This window comes from Dendrobates tinctorius, unplaced genomic scaffold (assembly GCF_039654945.1).
Source record: "Dendrobates tinctorius isolate UK_male_01 unplaced genomic scaffold, ASM3965494v1 ptg000132l, whole genome shotgun sequence".
Taxonomy (NCBI): Eukaryota; Metazoa; Chordata; class Amphibia; order Anura; family Dendrobatidae; genus Dendrobates; species Dendrobates tinctorius.
Window position 1 is genome coordinate 4,286,445 of NW_027361800.1, and position 14,971 is coordinate 4,301,415.

Here is a 14,971-nt window from a genome sequence, read left to right on the forward strand (position 1 = left end):
AAATGGCAAAACGTGCCGTGAGGCGATTGAAATGGCAGTTGAGCTCATTGATATGCGCAGGCAGAACCAGTTACTATGCCAACGCCTACGAACGTCACATGACATCTCCAGAACAGAGCTTCTGCCACATAATATCAGCTCTTAAAGTGAAAACCCACAGCACAAATGCAAATCTAGCTTCATCACATGACACATGCCCCTGAGAGAGAATGAGCGCCAAAGTGTATTTACAAGCCCAGTGAGCCAAACTGGCTCTTAAAGGGCCGAAGCGCCAAAGTGATTCTTAAAGGGCCGCCGCACCGAAATGAGTCTTAAAGGGCCGACGCGCCAAATCGAAAGCTGAGTGACCCCAGGCTCCAAATCGGAGGCTGAGCCACCCCGGCCTTAAAATTGGAGGCTGAGCCACCCTGGCCTCTAAATCGGACCCAGAGTGGCCCCGCCCACCAAAAACGGGCCCAGAGTGGCACAGCCCACCAAATCGGACACTGAGGGCCCCCGCCCACCAAATCAGACTGAGTGGCCCCACCCACCAAATCGGACCCTGAAGGGCCTCGCCCACCAAATCGGACCCAGAGGGGCCCTGCCCACCAAATCGGACCCTGAGGAGCTCCGTCCACCAAATCGGACCCAGAGTGACCCCGCCCACCAAATCAGACCATGAAGGGCCCCACCCACCAAATCGGAAGCAGAGGGGCCCCGCCCACCAAATCGGACCCTGAGGGGCACTGCCCACTAAATCGGACCGAGAGAGGCCACGCCCACCAAATCGGACCCTGAGGAGACCCCCCCAACAAATCAGACCCCGAGGGGCCCCGCCCACCAAATCAGACCCTGAGGGGCCTCGCCCACCAAATCGGACCCAGAGTGGCCCCGCCCACCAAAATGGACCCAGGGGGCTCCACCCACAAAATCAGACCCTAAGGGGCCACACCCACAAAATCTGACCCTGAGTAGACCCGGCCGCAAAATCGGACCCTGAGGGGCCCCAACCACAAAATCTGACCCTGAAGGGCCCTGGCCACAAAATCGGACCCTGAGGGGCCCCACCCACAAAATCGGACCCTGAGGGGCCCCGGCCACAAAATCGGAACCTGAAGGGCCATGCCAGAAAATCGGACCCTGAGCAGCCCTGGCCACAAAATCGGACCCTGAGCGGCCCATCCACAAAATCGGACCCTGAGGGGCCTCAGCCACAAAATCGTATCATGAGGGGCCCCAGCCACGAAATCGGACCCTGAAGGGCCCCAACCACGAAATCAGACCCTGAGGGGCCCCGGACACAAAATCGGACCCTGAGGGTCCCCAACCACAAAACCGGACCCTGAGGGGCCCGGCCACAAAATCGGACCCTGAGAGACCCCGGCCACAAAATCGAACCCAGAGGGGTCCCACCCACAAAATTGGACCCTGAGGGGCCCCGCCCACCAAATCGGACCCTCAGGGGCCCCGCCCACAAAATCGGACCCTGAGAGGCCCCGCCCACCAAATCGGATCCTGAGGGGCCCCGCCTACCGAATCAGATCCTGAGGGGCCCCGCCAACCAAATCGGACTCTGAGGGGCCCCACCCACAAAATCGGACCCTGAGGGCCCCCAATCACAAAATCGGACCCTGAGGGGCCCCAACCACAAAATCGGACCCTGAGGGGCCCCGGCCACAAAATCGGACCCTGAGAGACCCCGGCCACAAAATCGAACCCATAGGGGCCCCACCCGCAAAATTGGACCCTGAGGGGCCCCGCCCACCAAATCGGACCCTGAGGGGCCCCGCCCACAAAAGGGCCCCAACCACAAAATCGGACCCTGTGGGGCCCCGGCCACAAAATTGGACCATGAGGGGCCCCACCCTCAAAATCGGATCCTGAGGGGCCCAACCAACAAAATCGGACCCTGAGGGGCCCCAGCCACAAAATCGGACCCTGGGGGCCCCACCCACAAAATCGGACCCTGAGGGGTCCCGGCCACAAAATCGGACCATGAGGGGCCCCTGCCACGAAATCGGACCCTGAGGGGCCCCAGCCACGAAATCGGACCCTGAGGGGCGCTGGCCACAAAATCAGACCCTGAGGGGCCCCAACAACAAAATCGGACCATGTGGGGCCCCGGCCACAAAATCGGACCATGAGGGGCCCCACCCTCAAAATCGGACCCTGAGGGGCCCCACCCTCAAAATCGGACCCTGAGGGGCCCCAAACACAAAATCGGACCCTGAGTGGTCCCGGCCACAAAATCGGACCCTGAGGGGCCCCGGCCACGAAATCGGACCCTGAGGGGCCCCGGCCACGAAATCGGACCCTGAGGGGCTCTGGCCACTAAATCGGACCCTGAGGGGCCCCAACCACAAAATCAGACCCTGAGGGCCCCCAACCACAAAACCGAACCCTGAGGGACCCCAACCACAAAATCGGACCCTGAGGGGCTCCAACCACAAAATCGGACCCTGAGGGGCCCCAACCACAAAATCGGACCCTGAGGGCCCCGGCCACAAAATTGGACCCTGAGGGGCCCCGCCCACAAAATCGGACCCTGAGGGGCCCCGCCCACAAAATCGGACCCTGAGGGGCCCCGCCCTCAAAATCGGACCCTGAGAGGCCCCGCCCACCAAATCGGACCCTGAGGGGCCCCGCCAACCAAATCAGACTCTGAGGGGCCCCACCCACAAAATCGGACCCTGAGGGCCCCCAATCACAAAATCGGACCCTGAGGGGCCCAAACCACAAAATCGGACCCTGAGGGCCCCGCCCACCAAATCGGACACTGAGGGGCCCCGCCCACAAAATCAGACCCTGAGGGGCCCCGCCCTCAAAATCGGACCCTGAGTAGACCAGGCCACAAAATCAGACCCTGAGGGGCCCCAACCACAAAATCGGACCCTGAGGGGCCCCGGCCACAAAATCGGACCCTGAGGGGCCCCACCCTCAAAATCGGATCCTGAGGGGCCCAACCAACAAAATCAGACCCTGAGGGGCCCCAGCCACGAAATCGGACACTGAGGGGCGCTGGCCATAAAATCGGACCCTGAAGGGCCCCAACCACGAAATCAGACCCTGAGGGGCCCCGGACACAAAATCGGACCCTGAGGGCCCCCAACCACAAAACCGGACCCTGAGGGGCCCGGCCACAAAATCGGACCCTGAGAGACCCCGGCCACAAAATCGAACCCAGAGGGGCCCCACCCACAAAATTGGACCCTGAGGGGCCTCGCCCACCAAATCGGACCCTCAGGGGCCCCGCCCACAAAATCGGACCCTGAGGGGCCCCGCCCTCAAAATCGGACCCTGAGAGACCGCGCCCACCAAATCGGATCCTGAGGGGCCCCGCACACCAAATCGGATCCTGAGGGGCCCTGCCAACCAAATCGGACTCTGAGGGGCCCCACCCACAAAATCGGACCCTGAGGGCCTCCAATCACAAAATCGGACCCTGAGGGGCTCCAACCACAAAATCGGACCCTGAGTAGACCCGGCCACAAAATCAGACCCTGAGGGGCCCCAAGCACAAAATTGGACCCTGTGGGGCCCCGGCCACAAAATCGGACCATGAGGGGCCCCACCCTCAAAATAGGATCCTGAGGGGCCCAACCAACAAAATCGGACCCTGAGGGGCCCCAGCCACAAAATCGGACCCTGAGGGGCCCCACCCACAAAATCGGACCCTGAGGGGTCCCGGCCACAAAATCGGACCCTGAGGGGCCCCTGCCACGAAATCGGACCCTGAGGGGCCCCTGCCACGAAATCGGACCCTGAGGGGCCCCGGCCACGAAATCGGACCCTGAGGGGCCCCGGCCACGAAATCGGACCCTGAGGGGCGCTGGCCACAAAATCGGACCCTGAGGGGCCCCAAACACAAAATCGGACCCTGAGGGGCCCCGGCCACAAAATCGGACCATGAGGGGCCCCACCCTCAAAATCGGATCCTGAGGGGCCCAACCAACAAAATCGGACCCTGAGGGGCCCCAGCCACAAAATCGGACCCTGAGGGGCCCCAAACACAAAATCGGACCCTGAGGGGTCCCGGCTACAAAATCAGACCCTGAGGGGCCCCGCCCTCAAAATCAGACCCTGAGTAGACCAGGCCACAAAATCAGACCCTGAGGGGCCCCAGCCACAAAATCGGACCCTGAGGGGCCCCGCCCACAAAATCAGACCCTGAGGGGCCCCGCCCTCAAAATCGGACCCTGAGTAGACCCGGCCACAAAATCAGACCCTGAGGGGCCCCAACCACAAAATCGGACCCTGAGGGGCCCGGCCACAAAATCGGACCCTGAGAGGCCCCGCCCACCAAATTGGACCCTGAGGGGACCCGCCAACCAAATCGGACTCTGAGGGGCCCCACCCACAAAATCGGACCCTGAGGGCCCCCAACCACAAAATCGGACCCTAAGGGGCCCCGGCCACAAAATCAGACCCTGAGAGACCCCGGCCACAAAATCGAACCCAGAGGGGCCCCGCCAACCAAATTGGACCCTCAGGGGCCCCGCCCACAAAATCGGACCCTGAGGGGCCCCGCCCTCAAAATCGGACCCTGAGAGGCCCCGGCCACCAAATCAGACCCTGAGGAGCCCCGCCAACCAAATCGAACTCTGAGGGGCTCCACCCACAAAATGAGACCCTGAGGGCCCCCAACCACAAAATCGGACCCTTAGGGGCCCCGCCCTCAAACTCAGACCCTGAGTAGACCCGGCCACAAAATCGGACCCTGAGGGGCCCCACCCACAAAATCAGACCCTGAGGGGCCCCGGCCATAAAATCAGACCCTGAGGGGCCCCGGCCACAAAATCGGACCCTGAGGGGCCCCGGCCACAAAATCGTACTCTGAAGGGCCCCACCCACAAAAACAGACCCTGAGGGTTCCCACCCATAAAATCGGACCCTGAGGGGCCCCACCCACAAAATCAGACCCTGAGGGGCCACACCCACAAAATCAGACACTGAGAGGCCACTCCCACAAATTCGTACCCTGAGGGGCCCCACCCACAAAATCAGACCCTGAGGGGCCCCACCCAAAAAATCGTACCCTGAGGGGACCCACCCACAAAATCGGACCCTGTGGGGCCCCACCCATAAAATCGGACCCTGAGGGGACCCACCCACAAAATCGGACCCTGAGGGGCCACACCCTCAAAATCGGACCCTGAGAGGCCACATCCACAAAATCAGACCCTGAGGGGCCCCACCCACAAAATTGGACCCTGAGGAATCCCGGCCACTCATTCAAATCTTGAGGAGCCCAGGACACCGAATCGGATCCTGAGGGGCCCCACCCACCAAACCAGACCCTGAGGCCAAAGTGGCCCCTGAGAGGCACCCACATTTAAAACGGATCCTGAGTTGAAAGTCTTGCAGGGGCAGCAGCCAAGTCTCTCTTAAAGGGGCAGCCCAGGCACCATTTCAAACCACTATCTATACTTCCTTCAGGAAATACACATCTAGTTCTTCTTCTTCTTCTTATTAAGTTGATTTCCGCAATTAATACAGCCCGAACCGCTACACGCACAGACGCCGTTGAGGTGTTGTTTCGAAGCCAGCGTCCATGAGAGGTGTGCTAAGTATTTTTCGTGTCGATCGGATTTGTAGTTTTTGCGCAATTTGCGTTTGAAATTTTTTTTTCCCGTCATTGGAATGCACTGTCTCCAATGCTTTTCAATGGGTAATGGCAAAACGTGCCCTGAGGCGATTGAAATGGCAGTTGAGCTCATTGATATGCGCAGGCAGACCCAGTTACTATGCCAACGCCTACGAACGTCACATGACATCTCCAGAACAGAGCTTCTGCCACATAATATCAGCTCTTAAAGCGAAACCCACAGCACAAATGAAAATCTAGCTTCATCACATGACACATGCCCCTGAGAGAGAATGTGCGCCAAAGTGTATTTAGAAGACCAGTGAGCCAAACTGGCTCTTAAAGGGCCAAAGCGCCAAAGTGATTCTTAAAGGGCCGCCGCACCGAAATGAGTCTTAAAGGGCCGGCGCGCCAAATCGAAAGCTGAGTGACCCCAGGCTCCAAATCGGAGGCTGAGCCACCCTGGCCTTAAAATCGGAGGCTGAGTCACCCTGGCCTCCAAATCGGACCCAGAGTGGCCACGCCCACCAAAAACGGACCCAGAGTGGCACAGCCCACCAAATCGGACACTGAGGGCCCCCGCCCACCAAATCAGACTCAGAGTGGCCCCACCCACAAAATCGGACCCTGAAGGGCCCCGCCCACCAAATCGGACCCAGAGGGGCACTGCCCACCAAATCGGACCCTGAGGAGCTCCGCCCACCAAATCGGACCCAGAGTGATCCCGCCCACCAAATCAGATCATGAAGGGCCCCGCCCACCAAATCGGAAGCAGAGGGGCCCTGCCCACCAAATCGGACCCTGAGGGGCCCCGCCCACCAAATCGGACCCTGAGGAGCACTGCCCACTAAATCGGACCGAGAGAGGCCACGCCCACCAAATCAGACCCTGAGGAGCCCCGCCCACCAAATCAGACCCCGAGGGGCCCCGCCCACCAAATCGGACCCAGAGTGGCCCCGCCCACCAAAATGGACCCAGGGGGCTCCACCCACAAAATTAGACCCTAATGGGCCCCACCCACAGAATCGGACCCTGAGTAGACCCGGCCACAAAATCAGACCCTGAGGGGCCCCAACCACAAAATCAGACCCTGAGGGGCCCCAACCACAAAATCAGACCCTGAGGGGCCCCAACCACAAAATCAGACCCTGAGGGGCCCCAGCCACAAAATCGGACCCTGAGGGGCCCCACCCACAAAATCGGACCCTGAGGGGCCCCAGCCACAAAATCGGAACCTGAAGGGCCCCAGCCACAAAATCGGACCCTGAGCGGCCCATCCACAAAATCGGACCATGAGGGGCCCATCCACAAAATCGGACCCTGAGGGGCCCATCCACAAAATCGGACCCTGAGGGGCCCCGGCCACAAAATCGGACCCTGAGAGACCCCGGCCACAAAATCGAACCCGTAGGGGCCCCACCCACAAAATCGGACCCTGAGGGGCCCCGCCCACCAAATCGGACCCTCAGGGGCCTTGCCCACAAAATCGGACCCTGAGGGGCCCCGCCCTCAAAATCGGACCATGAGAGGCCCCGCCCACCAAACCGGACCTGAGGGGCAACGCCAACCAGATCGGACCCTGAGGGGCCCCAACCACAAAATCGGACCCTGAGGGGCCCCGGCCACAAAATCGAACCCTGAGAGACCCCGGCCACAAAATCGAACCCAGAGGGGCCCCACCCACAAAATTGGACCCTGCCCACCAAATCGGACCCTGAGGGGCCCCGCCCACAAAATCGAACCATGAGGGGCCTCTCCCTCAAAATCGGACCCTGAGTAGACCCGGCCACAAAATCAGACCCTGAGGGGCCCCAACCACAAAATCGGACCCTGAGGGGCCCCACCCTCAAAATCGGACCCTGATGGGACCCACCCTCAAAATCGGATCCTGAGGGGCCCAACCAACAAAATCGGACCCTGAGGGGCCCAACCAACAAAATCGGACCCTAAGCGGCCCAACTACAAAATCGGACCCTGAGGGGCCCCGGCCACAAAATCGGACCCTGAGGGGCCCCAGCCACAAAATCGGACCCTGAGGGGCCCCGGCCACGAAATCGGACCCTGAGGGGCGCCGGCCACAAAATCGGACCCTGAGGGGCCCCAACCACAAAACCGGACCCTGAGGGGCCCCAACCACAAAATCGGACCCTGAGGGGCTCCAACCACAAAATCGGACCCAAAGGGGCCCCAGCCACAAAATCGGACCCTGAGAGACCCTGGCCACAAAATAGAACCCAGAGGGGCCCCACCCACAAAATTGGACCCTGAGGGGCCCCGCCCACAAAATCAGACCCTGAGGGGCCCCACCCACAAAATCGGACCCTGAGGGCCCGCAACCACAAAATCGGACCCTAAGGGGCCCCGGCCACAAAATCGGACCCTGAGAGACCCCGGCCGCAAAATCGAACCCAGAGGGGCCCCGCCCTCAAAATCGGACTCTGAGAGGCCCCGCCCACCAAATCGGACCCTGAAGGGCCCCATCCACAAGATCGGACCCTGAGGGGCCCCTGCCACAAAATCGGACCCTGAGGGGACCCGCCCACCAAATTGGACCCAGAGGGGCTCCGCCCACCAATTCGGACCCTGAGGGCCCCCGCCCACCAATTCGGACCCTGAGGGGCCCCGCCCACAAAATCGGACCCTGAGGGGCCCCTGCCACAAAATCGGACCCTGAGGGGACCCGCTCACCAAATTGGACCCAGAGGGGCATCGCCCACCAATTCGGACCCTGAGGGGCCCCGCCCACCAATTCGGACCCTGAGGGGCCCCGCCCACCAAATCAGAGCCTGAGCGGCCCAACCCACCAATTCGGACCCTGAGGGGCCCCGCCCACCAAATCGAACCCTGAGGGGCCCCGCCAAAAAAATCGGTACCAGAGGGGCTTCGCCCACCAAATCGGACCTGGAGTGGCCCAGCTCACCAAATCGGAGCCTGAGGGGCCCCACGCACCAAATCGGACCCTGAGGGGCCCCGCTCACCAAATCAGACCCTGAGGGGCCCCGCCCACCAAATCGGACCCTGAGGGGCCCCGCCCACCAAATCAAACCCAGAGGGGCCCCACTCACCAAATCAGACCCTGAGGGGCCCTGCTCACCAAATTGAACTCTGAGCGGTCCCGCCCACCAAATCAGACCCCGAGGGGCCCCGCCCACCAAATCGGACCCAGAGTGGCCCCGCCCACCAAAATGGACCCAGGGGGCTCCACCCACAAAATTAGACCCTAATGGGCCCCACCCACAGAATCGGACCCTGAGTAGACCCGGCCACAAAATCAGACCCTGAGGGGCCCCAACCACAAAATCAGACCCTGAGGGGCCCCAACCACAAAATCAGACCCTGAGGGGCCCCAACCACAAAATCAGACCCTGAGGGGCCCCAGCCACAAAATCGGACCCTGAGGGGCCCCAAACACAAAATCGGACCCTGAGGGGCCCCAGCCACAAAATCGGAATCTGAAGGGCCCCAGCCACAAAATCGGACCCTGAGCGGCCCATCCACAAAATCGGACCATGAGGGGCCCATCCACAAAATCGGACCCTGAGGGGCCCATCCACAAAATCGGACCCTGAGGGGCCCCGGCCACAAAATCGGACCCTGAGAGACCCCGGCCACAAAATCGAACCCGTAGGGGCCCCACCCACAAAATCGGACCCTGAGGGGCCCCGCCCACCAAATCGGACCCTCAGGGGCCTTGCCCACAAAATCGGACCCTGAGGGGCCCCGCCCTCAAAATCGGACCATGAGAGGCCCCGCCCACCAAACCGGACCTGAGGGGCAACGCCAACCAAATCGGACCCTGAGGGGCCCCAACCACAAAATCGGACCCTGAGGGGCCCCGGCCACAAAATCGAACCCTGAGAGACCCCGGCCACAAAATCGAACCCAGAGGGGCCCCACCCACAAAATTGGACCCTGCCCACCAAATCGGACCCTGAGGGGCCCCGCCCACAAAATCGAACCATGAGGGGCCTCTCCCTCAAAATCGGACCCTGAGTAGACCCGGCCACAAAATCAGACCCTGAGGGGCCCCAACCACAAAATCGGACCCTGAGGGGCCCCACCCTCAAAATCGGACCCTGATGGGACCCACCCTCAAAATCGGATCCTGAGGGGCCCAACCAACAAAATTGGACCCTGAGGGGCCCAACCAACAAAATCGGACCCTAAGCGGCCCAACCACAAAATCGGACCCTGAGGGGCCCCGGCCACAAAATCGGACCCTGAGGGGCCCCAGCCACAAAATCGGACCCTGAGGGGCCCCGGCCACGAAATCGGACCCTGAGGGGCGCCGGCCACAAAATCGGACCCTGAGGGGCCCCAACCACAAAACCGGACCCTGAGGGGCCCCAACCACAAAATCGGACCCTGAGGGGCTCCAACCACAAAATCGGACCCAAAGGGGCCCCAGCCACAAAATCGGACCCTGAGAGACCCTGGCCACAAAATAGAACCCAGAGGGGCCCCACCCACAAAATTGGACCCTGAGGGGCCCCGCCCACAAAATCAGACCCTGAGGGGCCCCACCCACAAAATCGGACCCTGAGGGCCCGCAACCACAAAATCGGACCCTAAGGGGCCCCGGCCACAAAATCGGACCCTGAGAGACCCCGGCCGCAAAATCGAACCCAGAGGGGCCCCGCCCTCAAAATCGGACTCTGAGAGGCCCCGCCCACCAAATCGGACCCTGAAGGGCCCCATCCACAAGATCGGACCCTGAGGGGCCCCTGCCACAAAATCGGACCCTGAGGGGACCCGCCCACCAAATTGGACCCAGAGGGGCTCCGCCCACCAATTCGGACCCTGAGGGCCCCCGCCCACCAATTCGGACCCTGAGGGGCCCCGCCCACAAAATCGGACCCTGAGGGGCCCCTGCCACAAAATCGGACCCTGAGGGGACCCGCTCACCAAATTGGACCCAGAGGGGCTTCGCCCACCAATTCGGACCCTGAGGGGCCCCGCCCACCAATTCGGACCCTGAGGGGCCCCGCCCACCAAATCAGAGCCTGAGCGGCCCAACCCACCAATTCGGACCCTGAGGGGCCCCGCCCACCAAATTGAACCCTGAGGGGCCCCGCCAAAAAAATCGGTACCAGAGGGGCTTCGCCCACCAAATCGGACCTGGAGTGGCCCAGCTCACCAAATCGGAGCCTGAGGGGCCCCACGCACCAAATCGGACCCTGAGGGGCCCCGCTCACCAAATCAGACCCTGAGGGGCCCCGCCCACCAAATCGGACCCTGAGGGGCCCCGCCCACCAAATCAAACCCAGAGGGGCCCCACTCACCAAATCAGACCCTGAGGGGCCCTGCTCACCAAATTGAACTCTGAGCGGTCCCGCCCACCAAATCGGATTCTGAAAGGCCCCAACCACAAAATCGGACCCTGAGGGGCCCCGGACACAAAATCAGACCTTGAGGGGCCCCACCCACAAAATTGGACCCTGAGGGGCCCCACCCACCAAATCGAAACCTGAGGGGCTCCACGCACAAAATCGGACCCTGAGGGGCCCCGGCCACAAAATCGGACCCTGAGGGGCCAGACCCACAAAATCCGACCCTGAGGGGCCCCGGCCACAAAATCCAACCCTGAGGGGCCCCGGCCACAAAATCGGACCCTGATGGGCCTCCCCACCAAATCGGACCCTGAGGTGCCCCACACAAAAAATTGGACCCTGAGGGGCCCCACCCACACAATCGGACCCTGAGGCCAAAGTGGCCACTGTGAGGCACTGACAGTTAAAATGGATCCTGAGTTGAAAGTCTTGCAGGGGCGGCAGGCAAGTCTCTCTTGAAGGGGCAGCCCAGGCACCATTTCAAACCACTATCTGTAATTCCTTCAGGAAATACACATCTAGTTATAGTGGTTTGAAAAAACCACTATATTGTAATCCGAATGCTGCTAACTTATTATAGTGGTTTGAAAAAACCACTATATTGTAATCCGAACGCTGCTAACTTATTATAGTGGTTTGAAAAAACCACTATATTGTAATCCGAACGCTGCTAACTTATTCTTCTTCTTCTTATTTTCCAGTTGATTTCTGCAATTAATGCGGCCCGAACCGCTACACGCACAGACGCCGTTGAGGTGTCGTTTCGAAGCCAGCGTCCATGAGAGGTGTGCTAAGTATTTTTCGTGTCGATCGGATTTGTAGTTTTTGCGCAATTTGCATTTGAAAATTTTTTTTCCCGTCATTGGAATGCACTGTCTCCAATGCTTTTCAATGGGAAATGGCAAAACGTGCCCTGAGGCGATTGAAATGGCAGTTGAGCTCATTGATATGCGCAGGCGGACCCAGTTACTATGCCAACGCCTCCGAACGTCACATGACGCCCCAAGACAGAGCTTCTGCAACATAATATCAGCTCTTAAAGCAAAACCCACAGCACAAATGCAAATCTAGCTTCATCACATGACGCATGCCCCTGAGAGAGAATGTACGCCAAAGTGGATTTAGAAGAAGCCCAGTGAGCCAAACTAGCTCTTAAAGGGCCGATGCGCCAAAGTGATTGTTAAAGGGCCGGCGCACCGAAATGAGTCTTAAAGTGCCGACACGCCAAATCAAAAGCTGACTGACCCCGTGCTCCAATTCGGAGGCTGTAGCACCCCGGCCTCAAAATCGGAGGCTGAGCCACCCCGGCCTCCAAATCGGAGGCTGAGCCACCCCGGCCTCCAAATCGGAGGCTGAGCCATCCCGGCCTCCAAATCGGAGGCTGAGCCACCCCGGCCTCCAAATCGAAGGCTGATCGTCCCCGGCCGCCAAATCGGAGCGTGAGCCACACGGGCCTCCAAATCGGAGGCTGAGCCACCCCGGCCTCCAAATCGGAGGCTGAGCCACCCCGGCCTCCAAATCGAAGGCTGATCGACCCCGGCCTCCAAATCGAAGGCTGATCGACCCCGGCCTCCAAATCGGAGCCTGAGCCACCCCGGCCTCCAAATTGGAGGCTGAGCCTTCCCGGCCTCCAAATTAAAGTTTGAGCCACCCCGGCCTCCAAATCAAAGGCTGAGCCACCCCAGCCTCCAAATCGGAGGCTGAGCCACCCCGGCCTCCAAATTGGAGGCTGAGCCACCCCAGCCTCCAAATTGGAGGCTGAGCCACCCTGGCCTCCAAATCGGAGGCTGATCGACCCTGGGGTCCAAATCGGAGGCTGAGACACCCTGGCCTCCAAATCGGACCCAGAGTGGCCCCGCCCACCAAATCGGACTCAGAGTGACCCCGCCCACCAAATCGGACCCTGAGGGGTCCCGCCCACCAAATCGGACCCTGAGGGGCCCCACCATCAAAATCGGACCCTGAGGGGCCCAACCAACAAAATCGGACCCTGAGGGGCCCCGCCCACCAAATCGGACCATGAGGGGCCCCGGCCACAAAATCGGACCCTGAGGAGCCTCGGCCACAAAATCGGACCCTGAGGGGCCTCGGCCACAAAATCGGACCCTGAGGGGCCCCACCCACAAAATCAGACCCTGAGGGGCCCTGGCCATAAAATGAGACCCTGAGGGGCCCCGGCCATGAAATCGGACCCTGAGGGGCCCCGGCCACAAAATCGTACCCTGAGGGGCCACACCCACAAAATCGGACCATGAGGGGCCCCACCCACAAAATCGGACCCTGAGGGGCCCCACCCATAAAATCGGACCCTGAGGGGACCCACCCACAAAATCGGACCCTGAGGGGCCTCACCCACAAAATCGGACCCTGAGGGGCCACACCCACAAAATCAGACCCTGAGGGGCCCCACCCACAAAATTGGACCCTGAGGAATCCCGGCCACTAATTCAAATCCTGAGGAGCCCAGGCCACCGAATCGGATCCTAAGGGGCCCCACCCACCAAATCAGACCCTGAGGCCAAAGTGGCCTCTGAGAGGCACCCACATTTAATACGGATCCTGAGTTGAAAGTCTTGCAGGGGCAGCAGGCAAGTCTCTCTAAAAGGGGCAGCCGGGTACGATTTCAAACCACTATCTGTACTTCCTTCAGGAAATACACATCTAGTTCTTCTTCTTCTTCTTATTATTATTAAGTTGATTTCCGCAATTAATACAGCCCGAACCGCTACACGCACAGACGCCGTTGAGGTGTCGTTTCGAAGCCAGCGTCCACGAGAGGTGTGCTAAGTATTTTCCGTGAAGATCGGATTTGTAGTTTTTGCGCAATTTGCATTTGAAATTTTTTTTTCCCGGCATTGGAATGCACTGTCTCCAATGCTTTTCAATGGGAAATGGCAAAACGTGCCCTGAGGCGATTGAAATAGCAGTTAAGCTCATTGATATGCGCAGGCAGAACCAGTTACTATGCCAACGCCTACGAACGTCACATGACGCCCCAAGGACAGAGCTTCTGCCACATAATATCAGCTCTTAAAGTGAAACCCACAGCACAAATGCAAATCTAGCTTCATCACATGACACATGCCCCTGAGATAGAATGTGCGGCAAAGTGGATTTAGAAGCCCAGTGAGCCACCCTGGCTCTTAAAGGGCCGACGTGCCACAGTGATTCTTAAAGGGCCAGCGCACCGAAATGAGTCTTAAAGGGCTGGCGCGCCAAATCAAAAGCTGAGTGACCCCGGCCTCCAAATCGGAGGCTGAACCACCCCGGCCTCCAAATCGGAGGCTGAGCCACCCTGGCCTTCAAATCGGACCCAGTGTGGCCCCGCTCAAAAAATCAGACCCAGAGTATCACAGCCCACCAAATCGGATCCTGAGGGGCCCCGCCCACCAAATCAGACTCCGAGTGGCCCCGCCCACCAAATCGGACCCTGAAGGGCCCCGTCCACCAAATCAGACCCTGAGGAGCCCCGCCCACCAAATCAGGCCCTGAGAAGCCCCGCCCACCAAATCGGACCCAGAGTGACCCCGCCCACCAAATCGGACCCTGAAGGGCCCCACCCATCAAATCGGACCCAGAGTGGCTCCGCCCACCAAATCGGACCCAGAGGGGCCCCGCCCATCAAATCGGACCCTGAGGGGCCCCGCCCACAAAATCGGAACCTTAGGAGCCCCGTCCACCAAATCGGACCCAGATTGACCCCGCCCACCAAATCGGACCCTGAGGAGCCCCGTCCACCAAATCGGACCCAGATTGACCACGCCCACCAAATTGGACCCTGAAGGGCCCCGCCCACCAAATCGGACTCGGAGGTGCCCCGCCCACCAAATCGGACCCTGAAGGGCCCCACCCACCAAATCGGACCCAGAGGGGCCCCGCCCACCAAATCGGACCCAGGGGGGCCCCGCCCACCAAATCGGACCATGAGGGGCCCCGCCCACCAAATCGGACCATGAGGGGCACCGCCCACTAAATCGGACCAAGAGTGGCCCCGCCCACCAAAATGGACCCAGGGGACTCCACCCACAAAATCAGACCCTAAGGGGCCCCACCCACAAAATCGGACCCTGAGTGGGCC